At 47.3% G+C, this 24,595-nt stretch overlaps 1 protein-coding gene across 6 annotated transcripts in view; it reads right to left on the bottom strand.

The window, feature by feature from the left end:
- Positions 1-24,595, bottom strand: part of HIVEP2 (HIVEP zinc finger 2) — a 195,206-nt gene that overhangs the window by 83,339 nt on the left and 87,272 nt on the right. For all 6 annotated transcript variants that reach the window (XM_037842122.1, XM_037842124.1, XM_037842126.1 and 3 more), the window contains exon 2: positions 10,065-10,177. The gene's annotated coding sequence lies outside the window, so the exon portion shown is untranslated. The remainder of the gene's footprint in view (positions 1-10,064; positions 10,178-24,595) is intronic.

The following is a 24,595-nucleotide window of genomic DNA, read 5'->3' as shown; positions in this document are numbered from 1 at the left end:
CCTGAGGAAACACCCTGAGAAGCCCCACTCTCAGTAATCCACCAGCCGGCTCCTCTTGCAGGCGGAACATGTTCTAGGGCTCAGGATGGAGGGAACAGCTTTGGGAGAGCAAGGACATCAGCCTACGGTCCTCACCTCATCACCATATTTGGAACAATCTGTCTATCTAAAAAACAGAGAAGCTCACTTATACTGGTTAGTTTCCTCTCTGAAGGATGCATTTAATTTTCAATTTTGCATGCCTTTACTGAGTTATATTTCCCAGCTTCCAGCCTGGGATACAGTAGGAACTCAATAAATGCTTGCTGACCGTGTGATCAAGTGAATGAATGAGTGACTGAGTGAATGAATGGCTGTGAACCCTCACACTGGCAATGATCATGTGCTGTTATGCATTCGTAGGAGCAATGACATCTTCCTCTGTTCTCTGCCCCTTTAACTTCTCTTTTTTTTTCCTTTTCTTGGTTCGTCACAGGTAGTACAGTCATCACAGGATGGTCTGACACAATTTAAAGTGACCTTTTGTAATACTTTGGGTACCTCTGTGACCATATTTGTTTTGTGCCCAATTTGCTGTAATAAAAACAAAGCAACCAACATAAAAATGAACTAAATATAATCATGATATAAATTTCACCCCTTTGCTTTCTATAGTAACTTGCTATTCATCACAATGAAGCAATTTCTGAAATTTTTTCACAAGTCCCACTATTCCTAACTAAATGGTTAACAGTGTCCCCACCACCTGCTGCCAGATCTGTGCCTCGCTGCTACGTGTCCTCGGGGCGGCTGTGACCCAAGGCTTCTCTGCGCATGTGTGTTTTGTCTGTTTATTGGCACAACAATATCCTTGAGGGCAGGAAAAGAAACTGTGTGTGTGCGTGTGTGTGTGCACCTCTGTGTACGCTCACTTCCCTGGATTGTTCTCCTTGGAAATCTCCCTCTGGTGTGGGACAAAAGCCAAGGAGAGCCCGAGGACTTCCCCGACCCTGACCCCGGTGGGGAACGGCACTGGGCACTGGCCTTATCAGCTGGCTGCCCAGAGGGCGGGAGCAGGAAGGAGCAGAAAGAAGGCAGCCAGGAGGAGGGACATTGGGTTTAAGTGTTGAGATCTTTTACGTGCTATAAAATAATCCTGGAGTCTAATGTGCTTGTGCCACTTCAAAGTGTGCAAAGACTTCTCTCCAGACCAACACGCCCTCGAGAGATCCCTCGGAGAGCAACTGGGGAGCTGAGATCTCCTGAGGCCCACGCGCACGTTACCCCTCGCAGTCTGAGAACAAGCTCAGCCTCTCCTCCCACGGCTGTAGTTCAGGTCATCAAGGTTAGTAAACCTTTAGCACGTTTCCTCCCCTACCTCCACACTGAAATCTCTTCCGAAGCCGCCTGTAATCCTTGACTGCCAATTCCTTGGCCATTCCTTAGAGCACATCCCTGGGATGGCCCTGCAGTTTTACACGCTGACTGCACCTCAAGGACAGAGCTCGCAGCCCAGGACCCGACACAGAGCAGCCCTCACCGAGCAGGGGCCCCTCCCCACAAGGCCCCTGCCCCTTGGGTGCTCTGACACTTGCCTCTCTTGGTTTTCCAGAAATATTTCTGAAGGCTAGAATCTTCTGGTATCTTCCCTCTGACCTTCAAGCCAAGAGTTGATGCCCCCATAATCCCTTGCTGTCCTTCCTTATTGTACTGATCAGGATCTACTCTGGATTTTAGTCTGTCGGGTACATATTTTTTTTAAATCTCCAACTAACTGTTTAGCTACTTGGGGACACACCATTCTTGTTTTTCCCAGTACCTACCTCTAGCACCAAATCTAACATTTTTCTCATGGCTGATTTCCCCTAAATGTTGGCTGGATGCAAAAGTTTATTCAATGTATAGAAATGAATCTTTAATTCTTTGCTGTTTCCCACCTCCCCACAGCCACAATCACAAGGCAAAACCTCCAACACCTCATCTCTGGTGTCTCTCCCATCTCAATCCCCCCATGCTTCCACCGCAACCCCATCCCCTCTCAAGGAGACCAGCCCCACAACTCTCTGCTTGTGGGTTGTCCACCTCTTGTCGGTGCTGCTACCTGGGGTGACGGATTAATCTTAACAGAATATAATCCCAGCACGTGACTCCTTAGCTCACAATCGGCTGGGGCTCCCCAGTGCCTGCTGAACTCGAGTCTTGATTACATGCAGGGCCCTCTAGGACATTTCCCTCCTCCCTCGTATCCCCGGTTTCCTCCTCACTCAGAGTCCCACGCACGCCGTGCTGCTTTCTGTTCTGCAGCTACATCCACCCTCCCCCTCTGCCTAGTGCACCACATTCTCGCCACCCGCCAACATCTCGCCTTCTCTAGAGCCATCCTCAGGAAACATGTCCTGATCCCCGTCGCCCCCACACACAGGCCCACAGGAAAATGGATCTGACTTCTCTCTCCTCTGAATTCGCAAAACATTTTGTTTATACTTCTCTGAGGGCTCTGCTGTCAGCTTTCTTATATCCAGCCAGTTGTGTCCCAGACTTAGTGCTCTTTTAGCTTTAGAAGCAACTCAGGCTGTAATGTGGGCTAACTCATTACCATATTCCTCCCCAGAAACAGAACACTAAATTGCATATGGCAGAAACGCCATAAATATTCATTGAATTTAACCAAACTAAAGCTTTTACAAATAGCCAAAAAAAAAGAAAAAAAAACTCAGGTCCCATGTCTGAAGGATGGGGACTCATGCCAACTCAGTGTTGGCATCTGCGGTGATTGGTGTTCTCAAAATTTCCACTTAAGGCTGATGACAGAATCGGGCTCTGCTATAGTCAATGAATAATTTATTTGTGCACAAAACATGCTGTTAATGGGAATCTTTTTTATAGCTCAGAATCTAAAATATATTTACTGCCCCACAATTATTAAATGTTTGCTTTAATCATTAGTACACAAGGTAATGACAATTGATAATTACAGGATCATGATATGCTCTTAATCTTATTTAATCAAGAGTATCTCTTTTAAAATTCCAAAACTCCCCAGTGGAGGGAGAAGGGTGGGTGACATAGGAACCCACCCAGTCACCGTCACCATCAAATTTAAGAACCTAAAGAGCCCGTTGTTAGAAATACCCACCTGAAGATCCAACTAGCTAATACATTTGTGAGATTCCAGGGCTCAATTAAAAATGCCCCTGCTTCCCTGGGCTAGACAGACTCAACCAAACGCACTACAGGAAAAGAGAAGCGCGAGTGCGTGTGTCCCTGCTAGACTCCACAGCCTGCCAGAAAGTGGTGCTATTTCAGCAAGTCGTGCGAAGGCAGTGCCTGTGCTCCCCAAAAGGAAAACATAGTTATTTCACCCGTATGGTTTCATTTTCAGAGAAAGAAAGGCACCCTTCTGGCTCCAACAAGTACACGTCTCCAAGGAGGTGAATTTGTGGGGGGTTTTGGCAGGGATGAGGTCAAGAAAACCTAAAGCCACCCAAAGCTCCCAGGAAATATTTCAAGAGCTAGAAGAACAGCAAAAAAAAATAAATAAATAAATAAATAAAGGGAGGAGACTCAAGTCTTCCAGTGAATTCCTATTTCCCACTATAAACCCCCACGGAAAACAAAAAAGCAGAAAAGCAAAGTAGTGTGAAATATATGCTTTGTATCCACTTTTATCTCAAACTCACTGGTATACAATCAAATTCATCACACTACCACCCAAGCCAGCCTCTCTCTTCACTTCCCCTTTTCTATTAAGATTAACACCCAGACTCCCAGGCCCAATGCCTGATGTCATTGACAGCTTCCTCCCGCTCCCCACCCCTCAGGGCACACACACATACACCCACATTTGCACACATGCTGACACATGCACACAGTTACATGCACATGCACACATACCAACATGTGTGCACACTGTATATATGGGTGCATACACACTCACAACCTGCATGCACTCACACATGCACATGTGCACACACATAACCTGCACACTCACACATGCACACACACACTCACAACCTGCACACTCACACATGCACATGTGCATACACACTCACAACCTGCATGCACTCACACATGCACATGTGCACACACACTCAAAACCTGCATGCACTCACATGTGTACACACACACACACGTGCACACACTCCCTCCGATGCACAGGCCTGCCCCGTCCTCCTGCACCCTCCCCTCCCACGGTCTGTCTCCTGTCCGTCCCCCGCCGCTCCTCCCAATCCGGCCCTTCCCTCTTGTCTGACCTCCCCCAGCACGAAGGCCGGATGTGCTCCGGGCCCCGAAGGGCAGATCCGGGCACAGCGCCCTGGGTTCATGGAATCCAGGGGCAAGAACCACAGGCAGCAACCTGCAGAATCGCCAGGAGAGCACTAAGGAAACAATCTGAGCCGAAACTGGCCAGGAGGTCGCCAAGGCGCAAGCCCGGGAGGGAGGGGCAGCGGGGCAGCCGGGGAGGTCCAGCTGGAGAGCCTGCCGCGCCTCCCGGGCGCCGGAGGGGAGACCTACGGGCACGGCCGAGCTGGCCGCTCTGGGCGAGTCGCTGTCCCCGTCCCAGAGCGGGTCCCGGGTGTGCAGGGACTCCTCCAGCCGTGCCCACCCCACACGGCCCACCACCCCAGCCACAAGGGTCTCCGTCTTCTGCTCCCACGGCCGGGTCAGGTGCAGTGTGCACGGCCACTCCACCTTCGCGCCCGCGCTGCCCCTGCTGTCCCCCGGGGCCACACTTTTATCTCATCAAGTATTTTCAGAGGCCAAGGGCTGCTGTGGCAGGGTTGAGGCACGGAGATACATCCTGGTCAGGGGAGGGAGGGGCTTGGTTCTGTTTTGTTTCGTTTTGTTGGGGGAGGGGGGTGCATTATAGTTATATTACTTTAAGAAGATTTTTTTTGCATTCAAAAAAGAACACTAAAAAATAATCATAAATTTGTTCTTATGACTCTGCTCGGGATATTGAATAAGTAACCAGACTTGGTGATTCCTCTCACTGATATAATTAAATAGTTAGATGATAGAGAGAGAGAGAGAGAGAGAGAGAGAGAGAGAAATCTGTGCTCAGGTATCAATTTATAGCCCCCCAAAATAAACTTTAAAAGGAAAGTCACAACCAAAGAGTCCAATTAAATTCAGCAAACATTTACAGTGTATCAACTATTGTTTTCAAGTGCTGATTTCCAGGCTGCAGAGGACACCAACACAATGAAGGGACAGTCTTCACCCCCAAGCAATTTTGGTGCAGCAGGAGATGGAAACCTCACCAAAACCCAGGAACTTGCAGAAAGCCACGTGAGGGGTGGGGCATAAAGTGTGAGGGGGATTCTCAGGGCAGGTGTGATCCTAAAGCATGAGCATGAGAACACTGACCCCTAATAATACTGAAATAAAGGAATCAACTGGACTTGGTCACCAGTGAAAGCACTGACCCAGAGACCAAGGGCAGGTGAGGGATGAGGGAGAAACCTCAATGAAGGATGTGAACTTGTCTTTTGGCAATTCCTGGATGAGAAGTCCATGTGATACTGGGTTCAAAAGAAAAATAAAGCGCTCGGCATAGATGAGTTCACCCAGTGTCCAGTTTAGTAACTTACAATGAGGACTAGAACTGCCGAGGGACCCTGGCTCCGTCAGGTGCTGCTTGGAGCACATGAGTTTCTCAGAGCAGGGGGAGCGGTTGGGTCTGTTAACAGTTAGTGCCGTCAAGCTTCCCTTTCCGCAAGAAGGTTCTGCTGTCAGAGTCTGGGAAAGTCGTTCTTCCATCACAGGTTTTCTTGCTTGGACAGAAGGTAGAGTGCACAGCCTCCAACATTCTCTGATTCTCCTCCCCAATGCAATGAATTGTACTAGACGGAACAGTCATGATCCACCAACAAAGCTCTGAGATTTGCACCCCGCTGGTCAGCCAGACCAGCCACCTGGCCATGGAAGACGCAGTATTTGCAGTTGGGGGACCCAGCATGGAATTCTGGTTTTACAACAGACTAGTGCTGTGACTTTGAGCAAATCCCTTGTGCCCGAGCCTCTGTTTCCTCATCCACAAGATAAGATGCACTATCCACCTAACAGTTACCGTCCTGAATGACACATGTACAAGGAAGCCGCGTGTGAACTACACAGCCAAGGCACATGATCGCGAAGCTCCCTTGTGTGGGTTGCATGTGGAGAGAGAAGAATGGGAGGTCCCCTGCAGCCACCCCTACTGCAAGCAGAAACAAGGGCAGGAAGGATGGCTGTTGGGAATTCTATGGGATGCCAGGAAGGCAGCCCTCGGGAAGGCTCCACATGGCTCCAGAACACACATTTGCTTATCTACTGGCTTAACTAATAGTGTTGACTGAATGATGAATAAATAAATGGATGAAGTATTGAAAGAAGGAAGGAAGGTATGGCTGAGACATATGCTTGAGAAACAAAGCAGAAATGGCCAAGTAGCAGAGTACAAGGAAATCATTTTGGAAGCATGAAGCCAGTAATTTGCAGTGGGAAGGGCAGACAGCACGCAATCCTGTCGGTCTCACACCCACTTCCTAAAACTCAGACATAACCGTGGTACCATCTTCAGTTACGTTAAAACACGATGGTCCCAAACAGAAGAACTGTACCCAACTGCGAAGCTGAAACAATGACCTGGGTAGGGCAGGGAATGGGGAGTTAAAGCTTAACTGGCACAAAGTTTCTGTTTGGGGTGAAGGAAAGGTTTTGGTAATGAATGGAGGGATGGCAACACAACATTGTGAATGCAATTAACAACACTGAAGTGTATATTTCAATGTGGTCAAAAGACATTTTAGGCTGAACATATACTAGTAGAATAAAACTTTTTAAAGACTATAGGTCTGTACACCACAAGTGGTGAACCCTAGTGTATAAACTCTTAGTATAATTATCACAACACTGGTTCATCATTTGTAACAAAGATAACATAGGAATGCAAAGAGTTAGTAACAGGGAAAACCATGTGAGGAGGGGACATGGGAAATCTATACTTTCTGCATAATTTTTCTGTATACCTACAACTTCTCTAATAAAAAAATACATTTAAAAATTCAGTAAAAAGAAACATTTTTTTTAATAAGGAAATATTTTTTCAGGCCACAACATCTTGATGGTTACAAGTCCACCATCAATTCTGTGTGATAGCAGACGGTCTACTAAAGCAGACGTAAGAACAGATGCATTTTGCCCCCTTATCAAAGCTTTGCAAGACCTGCTGAGATGTCCCAAATTGAATGGATTACACGTTTCCTTCATTCTATTTTTCCCTTAATGTTGTAAATAATGATAAGAAAAACATTTAAAGGCATATGAGAAGAGAAAGTAGCACATGAAGAACAATGGTCTGGGAAAGCTATAAAATGTAATTTCCACAGAAAATAGAATTACATACTATGGACTTCCTACTTTAAAGTAAGATTTCAGTAACTTATGAGTCCTGAAATCACTGATGTATTGATATCATCAATAATAATGTATACTAATTATTGCTCTAGAACTCGATTTATCAAATGCAAATGGGAATCTTTGCTCTCACTTTTAAAGGATTAAGCTGGTTCACAAACGTGTCCAGGGACCGTTCGTGTCCTTAGTTTAAATAAGAAACACCCCTTACGTAATCCCTAAATGATCACATCTAATGTATAGAATCAATATACGTGGGGGCATGAGGTTAAAGCTGGCCCAGCCTGCATGAGCTGAAAACAGATAACTTCAAGTCCAGTCAGCAGCACTGGTGACATGAAGGAAAACGCAGAACATGAAAAGAATATTCTTACAAAGATGAAAATTTGCATTTGCTAACTTTTACAACAAGTACCATAAAAAGAGCATTTTACTGGTGAGAGTCTTCCTTTCTTATCTTGCAAACCGTTTTCCATTTACTAAAAATTGGAGGTGGGGCGGGTGGACAAATTTTAAAAACTTATTATTTGAAAAAAAAATCCTCACTTGGTCTGATGCCCAGGGCCAGCCAAGTTCACAGATAAAGTTGCCGCGAGGCTGCTGACAGTGCCTGGAAACACGCAGTGGGAAAGCTCCCCAGTCCCACACGGAGAGCTCCGGACTCAAAGAAGTGTTTGGTTTGACTGAGAAAATGCACCCCTCCCTGTAAGCTATGCCCATGTCGATGGGCTAAAGACCCAATCATGGGGCCAAAAACGATCATTATTGCTACAATTGCACAATGCAAGTGAGTACTTTCACCACTACTAACTGTCGTCATCATAACCTCTACTAGTTACTGAGCTTCTGCTACCTGCCAGGTATTCAATCCTCACACAACATTATGAATTAAATAACATCCTTGCCCCCTTTCACAGAGGAGAGACAGCTGTGTGCTAGAAAGCCGTGGTCACAATTACCTCATCAAAGGAAGATATAATAAACCCTAACCATATACCAACAAATATTTCTCACATATGGAAGGGGAGATAAATTACCTCAGAAATAAAAGTTTAAAACATTTTTAAAGAACAATGATAATGTTAGTTTTCACCCAAAAAATCATGCATTATTTATTTAACTTAAAAAATTGTTTTATAAACAAAACCCCAATGAGCTGACTCAACCAGAGCAACCTAGAACTGCGCAGTAACCGAGGAGAAGCTGTGGTCTCACTGAGTGAGGCCTGATTTAAGTTAAACCTAACTGAGCAGATGGCAGCTTATGTGTGGCAGACAAAGGCACAGAAGTTAGGGGGTCAAAGAATTAATTCTCATCTTCTAACATCTATGAGGGCTGTTGAAGACGTGAAGACTCCCCTTCTGAAACTTCTTGAGCGACTCTTCCGTATGGGTTTTTCACCTAGCTGCTTTATATCCCTTCAACCAATTTTTTTTTCTCCAAATGGCACCATGTGCCCACAACGATGAGAATTACTGGGCACAAACAAATATTGGGTCCTTGCGGGCAGAAAGAGAAGGAGACTCTATACTTGACATCTCTACCCTCACTGGCTGCTCAGTAGCTACCGCATCAAGTCAAGTTCCAGGGTGGCTGTCTCAAGCGAGCTTATTTTAGACCAAGCAGGGCCAGCTGTGGGCATTGTGTAGACCGGTCAACACCATCCCAAGAAAACCGCCTGACCTCGTCTGGTCTCCGGAAGCCCAGAGTTCCATCCCACACCGTCAAGTGATTGGTTGGAAGTCCGCTCCCCAAATGAGTAGATACGTCCCTCTCTTATTCGTTATGATTCATCAGGTTTTATGATAGCTCTGGTTTATTCAGAGGAAGACTAAGTAACAAGCTGCACAGTTTTAGAATCATGAATAAAAATATGGAATTCAGAAACTCAAATCTAGTGAGCTTAACTAGGATTACTAAATTCCTTCCAAATTTTCTGTTACTGTATAAAGGGTTAATTAAAGCATGAGTTTTCCTGGATTTAAAAAAGAAAAATTATCAAGCCTTAAAATCAGCATCATTTAGACTTCTGATGCCAAAAATCTGTTTGACAGAGCCGGCTTTACTCTACTGACATTTTAACAGTCGCCAAAGTGCTGTTCCCACTAAATTCTGTCTTGGCAGGACTGGCAGTCTGATAGAATCCTAAACTTCTGGTTAAACGCTCTCTGCCCTGGGGCCTTTCCGCAATAATGCAGTGCAACATGGAAGCTGGATTGAGCAAATCCTTACAATATCTATTCTGTGAAATGAGAATGGCTCAAAACACGGAGCATTGCTAATTTATCCAAAATTCAGATAAAATTTTTGATCCTCAGATTTGAATCTCATACAATACGGTTCAATTACACATAAAAATCTCACATAAAGTAGAATCTGATATTCTCACAGTAACTCAAGATTGCAAGAGGAAAGTCATCATTAAAATAGTAAATAAAAGGATCTGGTTTCAAACTATAAATGACAAAATTTTCCAATCTTCTGCTAAAATCAGGATATTTCCAGAAATGTGGTAAAGACTTAAAAATATTTTCATTTAGCTAATATCCCGGATTTCTACCACAGGCCTCGGGGCCTTCAAATCATAACTGTCAAAATTTCACATAAAGTTTAATATTGTGTTTGAGAGCTCTTTCCAATAATTTTGAAATCACACCAAATAGAAAGCACTTGGTTCAACTTACCCAGCGACCGAATGTTTAAGATTGGTAAATCAGTGTTCCAACCAAATCAGTTCGCTTAATTTTGCAAGTAGATCTGATTACCATTGTCTTTTAACAACATCCAAAGACTCCATCTAATGAGGAAAAGAAACCAAAGAATAGCATTTAAACCAGAGGGGCATTATATGATTGACACATCATTAATACAGCAATCAGACCAATATTATTATATCTTTCTCTAGGTCACTGAGCTACTTAGAACTATAAAACAGCAAAAGCATCTGGCAACTACATAAAACTTTCTAGTTTAAGGTAAAATGAATGTTCAAGCATAGGGAAAATAATAAAATAACCCAACAAAGGGTGACAGCAGAAGTGTTTATTTTCAGTGCTGATAGGCACATGAAAATCATGGCAACATAATGTCAAGATATTAAAAATTAGAGACAATAAAAGATGCAACTGATTGCTCTGGAATTCTACTCCTTGATCCTCATTAATTTACTGATGTAACGAAGATTTGCACATTGCAATTCCTTAAATCTTTTAAGCCCTAGCTACACACTCTCTCTGTCAAAGAATGCAAACTAACACCTAGATAGATGATTTGAACATGAAACTAATCTTGGAGCGAATTCATTAGCATGAATTTCCACATCATCCTGAGGACGTTATGCCTTGTCCCCCATAGAGAGGATTTACTTCTAAAGACCTATGAACAGCTTTATTACGGTTTATACATAACCTCAGCTTATTCTTTTTTTGCATGTTATCAGTACAGGCACCTTTTCTGAAGTTCCAAGGGAAGGTTTGAGAGAAAGCAATCTCTCTCCCGACTGGAAAGCGCCTCAAATAAACGGAGTGCCGTCTGGGGGACAGGCGGGCGGGACAGAAGAAGTGAGCAGCTTCCAGCCATGCCGGAACCCGTTCTTTGCAGGCTGGATTTAGTGTGTGTTGAAGTTCCAGAATATCAAATACAACCATATTCAAGTGAAAGTTCAAAAACATATTTGAAGACCATAAATACATGTGTTTTTTATGTATAATGCAATTTACACCAAATCGCCACACACCACCACTCCCAAACCCCAATACACGCATCGGTCAAATCAATTGATAATCAATCACAGTATCAAAAAGTAAGGGCTCAAATTGATTTGCTTTCCACAAGAAGAAGATAATGTGCTTGGAAAGAAAAACATTTCTAATAATGGATAAGAAAATAATTAGATATGATAAGGAGCAATCCACACTAGTCATGAGAATATTTTTCACTTTCAAGAAAACTTATGTCTAGTTTCTGGTCTACTTGCTATTCAAGAAATTGAGACCTAGGAGTCTCATTTGGATACGGTCTCAAGAGACTTCTTCATTAATGGAGATAAATCATCTTTATCATTCTAGGGTTCTTGAAGTAAATATGACAAGGTCAACACGAAATGGTCCGATTATTTTAAACTCTACTGGATCAACAAATACAAGCCCAAACAATGGACTGTAAAAGGTTACAACATGCACATTTTTCACATTTGAACATCCAGGGACATGAAAATATTTCTGGTTTTCCAGGCATTTTATGAAAGAGTTACAAAGACCCTTCCAAATAGAGTTTGGTAGGCAGTTTCATGCCTTCATCTCTGAATACTTGTCAGGATGACTTTGTGCAGAAGCAACTGCACTAACAATTCATCTCTGTTAGTTTTCCCCTCCTGATGCAGAGTGGATTCAGGTGTGGGCTAATCTTCAGAACCTTTCTCACTGACTTTTCCGTGTATAATGTGACACTGACCATGTACAAAACTCTAGATCTGTTGTCCTTGTTTCTATCCTTTTTCGTTTTTCAGGCAGAGTACTGTTTTTGTAAATTATGTAAATCTTGCCTCATAAGAAGGCTTAAATTTCTGCATGTGGGGCCTGTCACTAAGCCAATATCTTTAAAGGTTCTGCTAATGCAAGAAATACACATTGGGTTCCGTCTAGCCAGGGTTACCGGAGCGGATGGTGACCTCAAATTTCTGAGGAATTTTAGGTGTATATGGGGGGCCGACAAGCAGCGCCGTACGCCCCTCATGTCAGCCTCCGAAAGCAGTAAGTGGACAGCCATCAGCTCCCACAGGCCACGGCCCGGGTCAGCGGCCGCCCTGTCAGCAAACAACCTGCAGCTCGGCCACCTCCACGACAGACGAGCCACAATCCAGCAGGCCCTTAGACCGAGTGGGAGCCCTGGGACAGGAGGACAGGCTGCCGACAACTTCTGGCACCACACTTGAAATAACTTCATAACCTGACAAAGGCTGCTGAGTCTAAACTTCCTTACTTTGAACTTCTTTTAATTGCCTCCTGCCTTGCCACACTAGGACACAAAAAATTACAACAACAAAGAAAAACAAAAAATATCCCAGGGGATGGTATTTTGGCTCCATCGGAAAAACGAAACACAACTGAAATTGCCTTGCAGACAGGTACCTGGTCCAAACAATGGAGTCATTTGTTGTCAGCTAATATTTGATCACGCGTGTCACCCGTGGGTCCATGTCAAGAACTCGTGAGTAATTGATCGGTGGCACCCACGACTCTGGGCCCCAGGGGCTCGGGCGGAGCGGGTGGTCCCGCTGGCGAGGCTGTCCCTGCAGACGGGGCCTCCACTGAGGCCCGGAGCTGGGAGGCAGGTTTCCCAACGGGTTTCCACTCCTCCCCTCACAAGGCAGTGCCTCTTCGCTCCCCTAAGCTCAAATCCCGTGATATTTAACGGGTTCCTCCAGAACCAAATATGCTAAAGATGCTTCTTCCTGCAAGACAGGGAAGAAACTGGGGGGCGGACTGAGCCCCCCAGGCCCCACTGTCCACCATGTTACCATCAACTCGCTTTACAAAACGAGGGACCACCGGCCGGGCAGAACAAGGAAAGCGAGGAGCTTGGGAAGAGCTAATGCCACTGCCGACTTAGTCACTGATATTATTTTCCCTTACAAATACACAATATTTTTAATGAGAAAACATCCTCATCCCATCACCCAAACAAAATACATTCATTATTCTTTCATTTTAATCTAGCATTTGCACCTATGCAAGCAAATTTTTACACAGATGCTCTCATGAGCACAGATTATATTATGGGCACTGATTTTCCCCCTAGCATTGCACAACCATATCCTACATTTCCACGTAATTCACGTAATTCTGTTTGCTGTGCAGCACCCACAGGGCTGGCATACTTGGTCATTTCTTCAGTCATTCTTATATCTGGGAACATTGTGGATCTTCTCATTTATTTTCGACATTCAAGCTCCTATTTTTCCCTTAGGATTTTTACCAAAAATCAGAATATTAAACCAAATGGTATGAGTAGTTTTATGGCCTAAATACTTGTCACCATATTGCTGTCAAGAGATTGCAATTACCTGTATCAGCAGCAACACGCAAGAACATTCGCTTCCACCACCACTTTGTCACCAGGTGTGTCACAAATTTGGGGACGTTCATTTAATGTAAAATGGTACTTCAGGGTCCCTTTTTATTTTCTTTTAACAGTGAGCATAATTATTCTTCCACTTAAAAATTATTTCATTGGCTTACACTTTTAATGTCAAACCTCCCTACACATGGACTTTGAGTACCGCTAGGCCTTCGTGGTACGTGAAGGGTTCTAGAAACTGGGGTGACACGGAAGAGAACGAACAGAGGGACGCGGGGAAAGGCCCTCGGCCGGGGGAAGGTGGAGACCGAGAGACGCTGGATTCCGCCGCGCCGGCTTTGCGCGCGGCACTGCGTGGAGCCGAGTGGAAGCAGGAGTGAGGCACTGAACGCATGAAATCGTGGCGAGTACTTAACCTAAGCCTTGTTTCCTGAAAGACTGCAAATCCCACAAATCTTCTTTCCCAGAGTTCAGAATAGCACGCGGAGTGGGTGTGAGCGCTCCAGGCGCGAAGGGCGAGTAAAGGTAGCTGAGGGAAGGGAGGCCGCCCCTTCCGCGCCCGGTGCGCGGGTGCCAGCAGCCGGTTAAAGGCGTGTGGAGATGCGCGCCGGGCGGCCGCGAGGCCCAGGCCGGGACGGTGCTGAGGACAGCCCCGCTGACCCGCCGCCAGCACCCGGCCCCCCGCGCGCCCGCGGCTCCTCCCCGGAGACCCAGTCCACGGCCTCCTGCCCGTCAGCGCCGGCGGCTCCGCCTGGTGCAGCAGAAAGGCGGAAAGCGGGACGTTCCCGGGGATCTGGGGAGAAGGCGACTCTGGAGGGGACTGGACTCCAGCACGCAGTGGTGGTGCACACGATCGCCAGACGCTCGGTAGGAATTCTCGCTGGCAGGCAGAGGCACCTCGGGCTTTGCTTAAAACGCGTAGGTCTGAGGAATTACAGTGATGAACCCGGGCCCCAAATCAGGGCCGTGTGCCTGGGAACTGTGCTTTCTCCCTGGCAGCAGCAGGCTGGCTAATACGGACATCCTGGGTTCAAACCCCGGAGCACACAGCCGCTATCTTTGAATATACATTTATGCACATGCGTGCCTTTAGGTAACAAAGGTCTCTATCGATGAGCAATTTGAACAGCATTAGAATCATAACTTTTCCCTTCTCACTACAGTGGGATTAATCATCTGTTACTTAGAGTGTTTGGATTTGACTTGTACTGTGCATATATGCACCTTTTTTCTCTTGCAAAGTGCTTTTGGATGCCACATACCACACAACACCCTGGCGCCAGGATCTTCTTCCCCTTCCACCCAGTCCCACTGACAACAGGAAGAAGAAAACATCCAGAGGCAGAATGAAATTATAAATGATTTATATCACCACTTATTTAACCTCCTCAGAGAGTCTCACGTCAGCCCACAATATGTTGGATGTCTTACAGGACGGAGCCAAGAGAAAACCAACAGAGGGTTCCAAAGGTCAACCTACACGTGAAAATTCAACCTCACACATATATATATATATATATATATATATATATATATATATATGCACACACACACACACACACACACACACACACATATATATTTTTTTAACTGAAGGAAATTACAGGGGATGAGGGTACCTGGACACTGCAGAAGGGGAGGGAAAGTACGTTTCGCAGTCCTCGGTCAGCTCCAGCTCCGTCTCTTGGCCTTTGGACCTGCCAACGCCTTCACTCATGGTACACGCTAAGGAATGGGATTCGGAAGGCTCGCCAAGGCGCCGTTTCTTATGAACATAAAGTGCTGCGCCTTCGGCTGACCCTCATCTGCTCTCCCCTGGGCCTCTCCAGCAGCCCCTGTGCTTCCAGAAAAGTCGGAATTCAGGCAGCCGGTCCTGGTAAGGCCTGGCACCTCCTCACATCTGAGCCGATGGCCGCAGGGCACCCGGCTCACTGCGGCTGCGCTACGGCAGGCCCCGGAATTCAGGGGGCCCCCCGGTCCACTGCACACACACACACACACACATGCACAGACTCAGGCTCACACACACAAACTCACACACTCACATGCTCACACACGAACATGCACAAACTTTCACACACTGGTGCCGACTCACATATCTCACACTCACACAGAGATAAACGTTCACTCACACACTCACATGGGCACACACTAGCACAAACTTCTGCATACTTATGCACACTCACATGCTCACTCACACAGGCAAATCCTCACAATCGCATGCACTCACATGCCCACAGTCATGCATGTGCACTCATGCACACCCATGCACACACACACTTATGCACACTTTCACATGCACACATGCACCGACAAGGAAAGGACGTAGCACCCAGGGTGCTAACCTAACCTTTACACATGGGTGGCTGCAAAACAACGTGCAGAGTGCCAGTGGGAGCCCCAGGTGCTGAGCTGGTCTCCCACCAAGACCCCCCAGCTGTTTTGAAATGGGGCACCACAGGCTGCACCCCTGTCTACGGCAGGAAGGGCCGTTCCTGGTCCTACGGGGAGAAAGAGCAAGGTAAGGCATCAAACCAGGGAGGACAAGGTGCAGCCTACTTGCAGATCTCGGGGCAATTTCTCTGAAATGAACTGAAGACACAGTGAATGTGGTGCATGTAAGTTCAAGTTCACCTTCTCTGCTCCCTTCTCCATTTCTCCCAGGCCCTCTGGTCATCTCTCCCCTCCCCTTCCTCATCTCTCCTCCCCCTCCCCATCTCTCCCCCCATCTCTCCCCTCCCCCCATCTCTCTCACTCTTTCTCCCTCATCCTTCTTTCCTCTCTCTCCCTCACTGACTGCGTCCAGCTGTTTTCAGAGTCACCAGCAGATAATACCAGATGTCCCAAGAGTAAAGTCTGCAGTGGGGCAGCCCTCTACTACGAGCCTGGAACGTGGTGGGAATGGGCTCGTGTAAGAACGACTCGCATCCTCACTGGTGGGACTGCCAGTCCCTGTTATGTAAGCAAAGGTCTCGCAGTGTCCCCAAGCTGGCCGCAGAGGGGACCCCAATAGAGGGCCCCCCGGGTGACGAGCCCAGCTTCCACATCATCGCGAGAAGGCAAAGCCACCCTGCAGTGGTGGGGCAGACCCAGGGGGTCACAAGGTGGACCCCAAGACAGGGGTGCTGAGAGCCGCTGCCGGTCAGTCACTCAGCTGTCCCCGGACACAGATGCCTCTGGCCCAGCAGCCAGGCCAGGCCACTCGCCACATCAGAACCCACCTGGGGGCTGGCGGGCAGCCGGGACGCAGGGGGCGAGGGGGCCCAGCAGGATGGGGAGAAGCCTGAGCTCTGGGGAGGTCCCTGCAGAGGCCTGCACCCCCCCCCACCCCTGTTAGGGCTGTGATTTAATTTCCTTTGAAGAAGGAAAAAGAAAAGATGAGAGGAGAGGCTGCCCAGTACCCACTTCTGTCTGCAAAGGTGGCCTCGCTCTGCGGGAAGCCCCGTCCCACCCAGCAGGGCTGAGCGACCACTCACCTGCCCCTCCCCACACCCAGTCCCCGGAGTGGCAGAGCCCCCTCCCTGGTGGAGACCACCCTCCCAGGTAAAGACCCCCTCCTGGATAGAGACCCCCTTCCTAGGTGGAGACCACCCCCCAGACCCCTTCCCAGCCGCCTGCGCCATCCCACTGCTGCGTCCTGGTTAGAGCAGTGTCCCGCGCCCCTCACCACCTGGCAGTGCCCCCAACTGACCGGGGCACGGGAGACGGCCCCACCTCGGGGACCAGGACTCCAGGGGAGGCTGCAAACCCTCTGTCACGCAAGAGACATGGGCTGAGTCCAGGAACCATCTTAGAGCCTGTGCTGGTTTGAATGTATTATGTCCCCCAGAAAAAGCCATATTCTTTGATGCAGTCTTGTGGGGAAGTCGTTTTGGTGCTGATTAGATTGGAATTCTTTGAGTGTTTCCATGGAGATGCGCCCCACCCAACTATGGGTGATGACTCTCATGAGATCATTTCCATGGAGGTGTGGCCCCGCCCATTCAGCATGGGCCTTGACTAGTTCACTGGAGCACTATATAAGCTCAGACAGAAGGAGCGAGCTTCCTACATCCAAGAGGGACACTCTGAAGAATGCACTAGAATTGGGAGAGGAGCTTCACGTTACAAAGACATTTTGGAGACGGCTTTTGAAAGCAGAATTTTGCTCTGGAGAAGCTAAGAGAGGCCAAATGCCCCAAGAGCAACTAGGAGTGACATTTTTGAGGAGCTGAAGCCGAAAGAGGAACATCCTGGGAGAAAGCCATTTTGAAACCAGAACTTTGGAGCAGATGCCAGCCACGTGCCTTCCCAGCTAACAGAGGTTTTCCGGACACCATTGGCCATCCTCCAGTGAAGGTACCCGATTGCTGATGTGTTACCTTGGACACTTCATGGCCTTAAGACTGTAACTGTATAAGCCCCTTTATAAAAGCCAATCCATCTCTGGTGTTTTGCATTCCAGCAGCATTAGCAAACTAGAACAGAGCACCCCTCCCTTATTTTACAGCTTCTTGCATCAAGCCATGCAGAAAACAAATGAAGAAAATAAAGAAATGGTAAGCAGAGCCCATGCCCCTCTCCTCCGTGGGCATCGCCTGGGGGAGGGCAGGGAGTCCCGGCGGGAGGAGCAGGTGCCAAGGGCCCTGGGTGCCGGGGCCTGTCCTGGAGCGGGGAGGGGCTGGCCAGCGTTCTCTCTGGACCCCACCCGGTGGCCAGGTCAGCGCCCCAGCAGCCTGACACAGGGCACCTCCATATGGCAGGCTGGGGTGGGGAGCGCCAGTGACCCACTCACCCCACACGGGGACTGCCAGGGGCAGCGCTGACCTGGCTGCATCAAGTGCAGGATTTTCAGCTTCTGGCTCATCTTTCCGGCTCCTTCTCCATCCTAAAGCCACAGTACAGCCCTTCAGAACTATCTTTTCTACTCAAGGTTCCCTTATTTTAATATAAGAAAACACAGTAATCCCCTAAGCTTCCAAAAAATGAAACTACAAAATGGAAGCAAAAAAATAAATAAGAAAGAAATCCAAGGAGTTTGACAAATATTTGCAATTTAAAATAGTCCCTACTTCACGGAGCTGGTGCAGTGCTAGATCTCCTTCATTTACCTGCAAACTCGACGAGAACCCCACACAATGAACAGCTTGCTAGACTTTGGAGTGTAAGGACACAAACCAGTTCTGTTTTAATCTCAGGGCTAAAAGTGACTTTGAAGAGAAGCATTAACTAATGGAAGTAAAAACCTGCCCAACTGATATAGGAAGCGCCTCAGCTATTTCTGTAATCGTTCCATGGGGATTCGTGATGGATATTATAAAAACAGGATGTTCTGCTCGTTGTTCCTCCTAAAAGACTCCCCAACCCCCCCTAAAACTCCAAAATACATCAAAACTACAAATCTAGGTGAAGCTTGCCAGTATTGGAAAAGCCAAATTGAACTTTTACTCATGATTTTATGATTTAAAACCATGATTTACCATCAATGTGTGCTGCCCTCAGGAGACATGCATCTTGTTTTTACAAAAACCAAAAGGGAAAAACAGTTACACAAGATACGCATGCTGTGTGCAGCATCACAGTGCAGAGAACTGAAATCCAGGACAGTCCCGGGGTCTCTTCACTGCTAAGATCTTTTATTTTAAAAATTAACAAGGCTTAGCCCATGCTAACTGGACACCTGCTCTGTTTTGCAGGAAGCCAACCCAACACAGAAGGATCTAACGCTACTGCAGGCACAGTGCTGCAGCTACTGGCACCGTCGGGGAAGTTAATATTAGTGGACTTAGAGATGATCTTGAAAGGGTGTGATTAGTATACCCTGATATAACTCTTTTCTGTGTGCATAGGGAGGGTCACCTTTGCACATGAAAGCATGACTTTTTGCTCCTTTCCTCCTAAGAAGTGGGAGCATACACATCCCCTGCTCATCCTGGCTCTGGAGGCCCATTTGAGGATGTAGAAAGAATGAGGAGGAAATCCCTCCAGGAAACACACACACTGAAATATTCTCCCAGGCAGAGGGTTGGTTTCAGCTCTGTCCATTCAAATGCTTTTTGAGTGGCTGGATAAACCACCCAGAAAACGGCACTGCCCCTGAAACTCCAGGAGTGGGTCCCCACTCCAACTGAGGGACGGCTCCCCTCAGCCACGAGCCAGCAAAGGGAAGTCAGCGTCCCCTTCCCTTCTGGAGACCTAGCGGCCACACCAAATCAAGGAGGCTGATGGGTGCCTGTTTTTTTTTTTTAAATAAGACTATTAAGAAAAATGTCTTCTTAAGATCTGCCCACTTACAGATTTTTATACCCAGTGAACTAAAAATTTTATTTCCCATCTCAATATTCTATAATTTGCTATTTCTGTCCTGTTAGCCTATTCAATAACCATTTATCAAACGCACATCCCTCACTGGGCACTGGGCTGCATCAGAGAACATCTGGCCCACAGGTAGCAGGAAACCTGCTGCAGCACGAGCTCCACGAGGGTCCCACAGGAGGGGAGGGGCAAGCTAGGACGGCTTGAGGGTCTCGAGCAGTCACAGAAGCTTGTCATGTAGACCAGGAGAGAATCTCGCTTGGCTTTAGGAAAACTAAGTTTGAGGTGCCATAGAAACACACTCAGGTAGACGGACCCAGGTGGACAGAGAGATGTGGGACCCAGAGGAACCCAGGGGCTGGAGATCCAGTTTGGGGACCACCCACCTGTGTAAAAACCCCAGGAAGCCATGGAGGGCAAGAAGCTTCTGAGCTGAGCTCTCAGGAAACCCACGAAGGTAAGGACAGGTGAAAAGGGGATGGGAAAAGAGACAGGGGACCATGCTACAGCATCACAGAACCAAGAGGAGAAAAACACAAATGACACACAGAGTCAAATGCAGGTCAAGTGATAGAGCAATAACCCCAAGAGTGAAAGATTTCACTGAGTTTCAAAACTCAGAGGTTTTTGACACACTTTGCTCAAGCAGGCCGTCAAAACTGGGATACACTCTTGACAAGTAAGACCCATGCCCTCTGCTCAGGCTCACCCTGAGCGCGAGAAGACAAGCTGCAGAGCAGCCAGAAGGCTCCCGCGCCATTGGTTTTCTTGCTTGTTTGTTCACCTCTATGTTTGTTTTCAAGATGGAAGGGATTTGAGCATGTTTACATTTTCCAAGCTGAGAGGGCTTTAACAGCTATGGCCCTATAAGGAAAAGTCTTAACAAGATTTTACTGGATAAAATTTTGGCCACTGTAGAGCGACATAATTACGACTTGATGGTATTAAAGTAAAATCTCAACTTCTCAACAATTAACTAACCGCCAGTCTTGACTTATTGGCTTGGGTTGCCTTTAATCAACAGAACATGCTGTTCTGCAGTAAAAGTAATCAGTAGGAAATCACACAAATCTGGGGTAAAATTGTAAAATTAAAACTAAGAGGCGAAGGTAAAATTGGGCCATACGAGTTTCAAGTGGAACGAAATTTTATAGCTCATCCATCTAAATCCCACATTTTAAAACCAATTTTAATTCCAGGCAATAATACTGCCTTCCTTTGGGAAATAGCAAAACCAAATTTAAATTGTGCAGGATGAAAGAAACTGCTTGTGGCAAAGATGCACAAACTACTCTACTTTGGAATTTTTAAGCTTTTTATTTAGTCTTCTTGAAAGGCTGGAACTCCGAAAGCTGGCACTAACGACTGCCTATGACAGCGTAAGGGGATGTAGGAAACAGCATCCTGCAAGAATTCACAGACACAGTGGTTTGCCCTGAAAACTACTACAGGACAAGGAAATGGGTGAATGAGCTACACCAAGTGCAAAACGTTCACGTTACAGCCGGCTGGTATGTGTCCTGTGATTACAACTGAAAACCTAATTTTATTCATGTGATGAAAACGTCAGAAAACAAAACCTTCTGAACTTAGGAAATGACTTGTAAAGTGCGTTTCTGGGAAATAAGAAAACAAAAGAAGCACCTTCATACTCCCATTCCAAGTTTAATTTATGGTTTCCCAGCCCCATTCGCCTTCACATTTTGAGTGAGGTGAACAAATTTTAAGAATTAAAAAAATCACCAAGTGGAAGCAGCGTAAGCGGACCCCAGATGACTAGGGTCTGGTAATGGCGAGACTTGGGTGGGGACCGCCTCACAGACAGAGCCCCCTCCGAGCATTCTCTTTAAAGGACGTGGCACGGTGTGTAAGTTTGGGGTCACTACTCCTGGAAAACCTGAAGGTGACAAGCAATCTCGACAGGCAATGGTTGAAGCAACCAGCCCAGAGCATAACGAAGAGCCAGCTCACTGCGTCCCAGGCCTGTATGTGCGCTTCCTCATTTAACCGACTCTGCGGCAGGCACTAGCACCCCCTTTTGCGGGGTCTCGGAGCCCCAGGAGTTTGAGGGCCTTGTCTGTGTCCCCACAGGAGGTGCTGAGGCTGGTTTCTGACCCCACACCTGTGCTCCCGTTGTGGCCAGAGGAGGAGATTCTGGAGATGAGGAAACCCAAGCACACCGCCCTGACTTGCGCCCATTTTTCAGTTCTGGCCCTGACAGTCATGGTCTGGCGAGTGACTCGCCTGCCAGGCCAGCGCGGCTCACTATTTGGAGACTTTCCTGACGCCGCACTCTCCGAACTGGTGTGAGGGACCCGCGCGCAGAAGGGTTTAAGGTCAGCCACTTAGCGGTGACGGAGTGCCCTCCTGCTGGGAATGGAGGGCATCAGGCTAAATTTGGCAACAAAATAGAAGTCCTTCTTACACAGCTCAAGAGCATTCTTTTTACCCAGATCACTGTCCTCGTTTATCCTGGCCCTTTAAGGTGTCTGTTACTTCTAAGGAAGAATCAAATTGATGTGTTTGGGGGACTTGATAGCCCATGCTTTCTTTCCCCAGAAAACGCAGTATTTCTTGGTTCTTAAATTCAATTTCCAGAAAGAAGCAAAACATCACTGTATGACAGTCTTTTAAATTTTGTTTTAATTCCATTATAGGGAAATGTCTTTATTTACTTTTTCTATCAAAAAATGGCATTATGCTTTTCTTGTAAAATATTCATAATGAGCTCTTCTTTTATTCCCTCATCTATCCAACTATAATTCAACACACAATGAATGCTTGTCCCCACAGCCTTGGTTGCTGTCCTGACGGAGCTTAGGGGCTGGTGACGGACAGACCCCACAAAGGCTGGACGTGCAACCTGAAAGCTACACACCAGTATTCAGGAAGATCACTAGCGTCCACCTGTCCGCTGTTAACATTTGGGGGAGGAACATCCTTGCTTTCATGATCTCAGACCTCAAACCTACAGGCAATTAAAGCAGACACACGTTAAATCCAACACAACCATCCTTTCCTTCAATAACTGCTGGATGTCTCAGGACACACCAAAGCCAAATTTGAAGTTCTCCAAATGGATGTTGGAGCAACTTCCCAAACGATGTCACTGCCTCACCATTCTCACATTCTAGCATGCCTACATTTATCACTCGCTCCAAAGCATCCCATTGGGCAATCTGACAAATTTAGAGGGAGGTGGGGGGAAAAAAACACTGAGGATTATCAGAATTGGAAGACCCTCTCAAATCTTGGAGTAGCGGTCTTCTCCAGTTTAATTTTCCTGAACTAGTGATAAATATTTCTGATTTTTTTTGTAGAGTAATTAATTGATGAATAATTTTTATTATGTTCAACTGAGAATTACAGATGATGGAGACTTGCTGAGTGGACTAAGAAACAGGACTACTTGGTAAGTCCAAAGTATTCAAAATAGAACTTTTAAGCAGCATTGCTACTGAACAATTCTTAATTTGGGGACATAGGAAGACAGTTGGACTATCTTACAAGTGTGTGAATTCCCTTAAACATCCCTGTCTTTGACAAACGTTTTTATTTAGCAGGAGCATTTGTGACCTGACATAAAAATACCAAAGAATCAGATATTTCTGTTCTTATCGTTTAGTCCTCTAACTCCTCCTGGTTTAGTTGGGTACTTGCACAGCCTGCGGCCTTCCTCTTACTCAGTGTACCTCCTGCCGTTATCCAGTTCTCCTGCTGCCCACTCCCGGCAGGGCTCGCTCTGTCCCAGGCACAGGTGTTGCACTTTTCCCCTCCCGGAAGGCTGAGTGCATTCGGGAAGACTGCACCCAGAGCCTGGTGAAGGGCGTCCCGGGAGACTGGCCACTGCTGGGTTTCTCCACATCAGAGAAGCCACCACGGCCGGCCTGGTGAGCCAGTGCTGGGAGCCGGGGGGCTTAGGGTGGGAAGGGGCCAGCCTGATGGCTGGGGGTGCAGAAGCTGCCCACCAGAGGATCTCCGTGTGGTAGGGGGAGGAAGTCACCTGCACACCTGTTCCTCGGCCTAATTTAGAACCAGTGTCACAAACGAGGGTGGGCTTCCCCGGCTGGCTCTCAAAAGCCTACTGGACCCAATTTGGGATTCGCCCAAAGCAGTACAAAAGGAGAAATCGGAAACCTACCGCCCTATCCAGCACAGTTTCTATGAGAACAAATAGTCAAACTGAGGACAGGAGCACATCACCTCCCCTGCGAGGGCGTGAAAGTCTAGGCAGAAATGAAAGCAGTAAATACTGAAGTAGGACCAGCAACAGCCTTCTCCGGGGCAGGGGGACGGGCAGGGGTGCCAGCAGAGCTGTGACGCTCGAGGCCTTTATCAGACGCAGCAGAGGCGGCAGAAGAGTGGGGCGAGAAAAGAGAGCAGGGAAAACGAGTCACTGCTAAGCCAGGGCCATGGCTCTGGTGCCCGGAGGAGGGAGTGGGCAGAGAAGGGGGGTTCCCGCTGCCGGCCCGCAGGGGAAGCCTGGTTGGAGCTGCTGCTCACGCTGTCATTATTTACTGAGCTAACCCCCTCGGGCCTCACATTGGGGTCCTTGAGGTGGAGAAACCCTGTCACCATGTAATGGCATCACTGTGGGCATCTTCCTGTGCGCCCGATGCAGATCCTGATGACAAACTCTAACTGCGCCAACTCTGCCGGGAAGCACACGCTCAGCTGGAGACAGTCACACGACCAGCAAGTTTCTGATGACTGAGGGACGACATCAAATTAAGCGAGTCCAGCTCTGGCAGTACATGGCGCCAGCCGTGACGGACTGGAGTTTGCCAGCGCTGGGCTGGGCACCCCACCAGGACACGCACCTGCCTCGTAAGCACGTCCATGA

The sequence above is a fragment of the Choloepus didactylus genome, chromosome 7, assembly GCF_015220235.1.
Source record: "Choloepus didactylus isolate mChoDid1 chromosome 7, mChoDid1.pri, whole genome shotgun sequence".
Lineage (NCBI taxonomy): Eukaryota > Metazoa > Chordata > Mammalia > Pilosa > Megalonychidae > Choloepus > Choloepus didactylus.
This window is presented reverse-complemented; position numbering and strand designations above follow the sequence as displayed.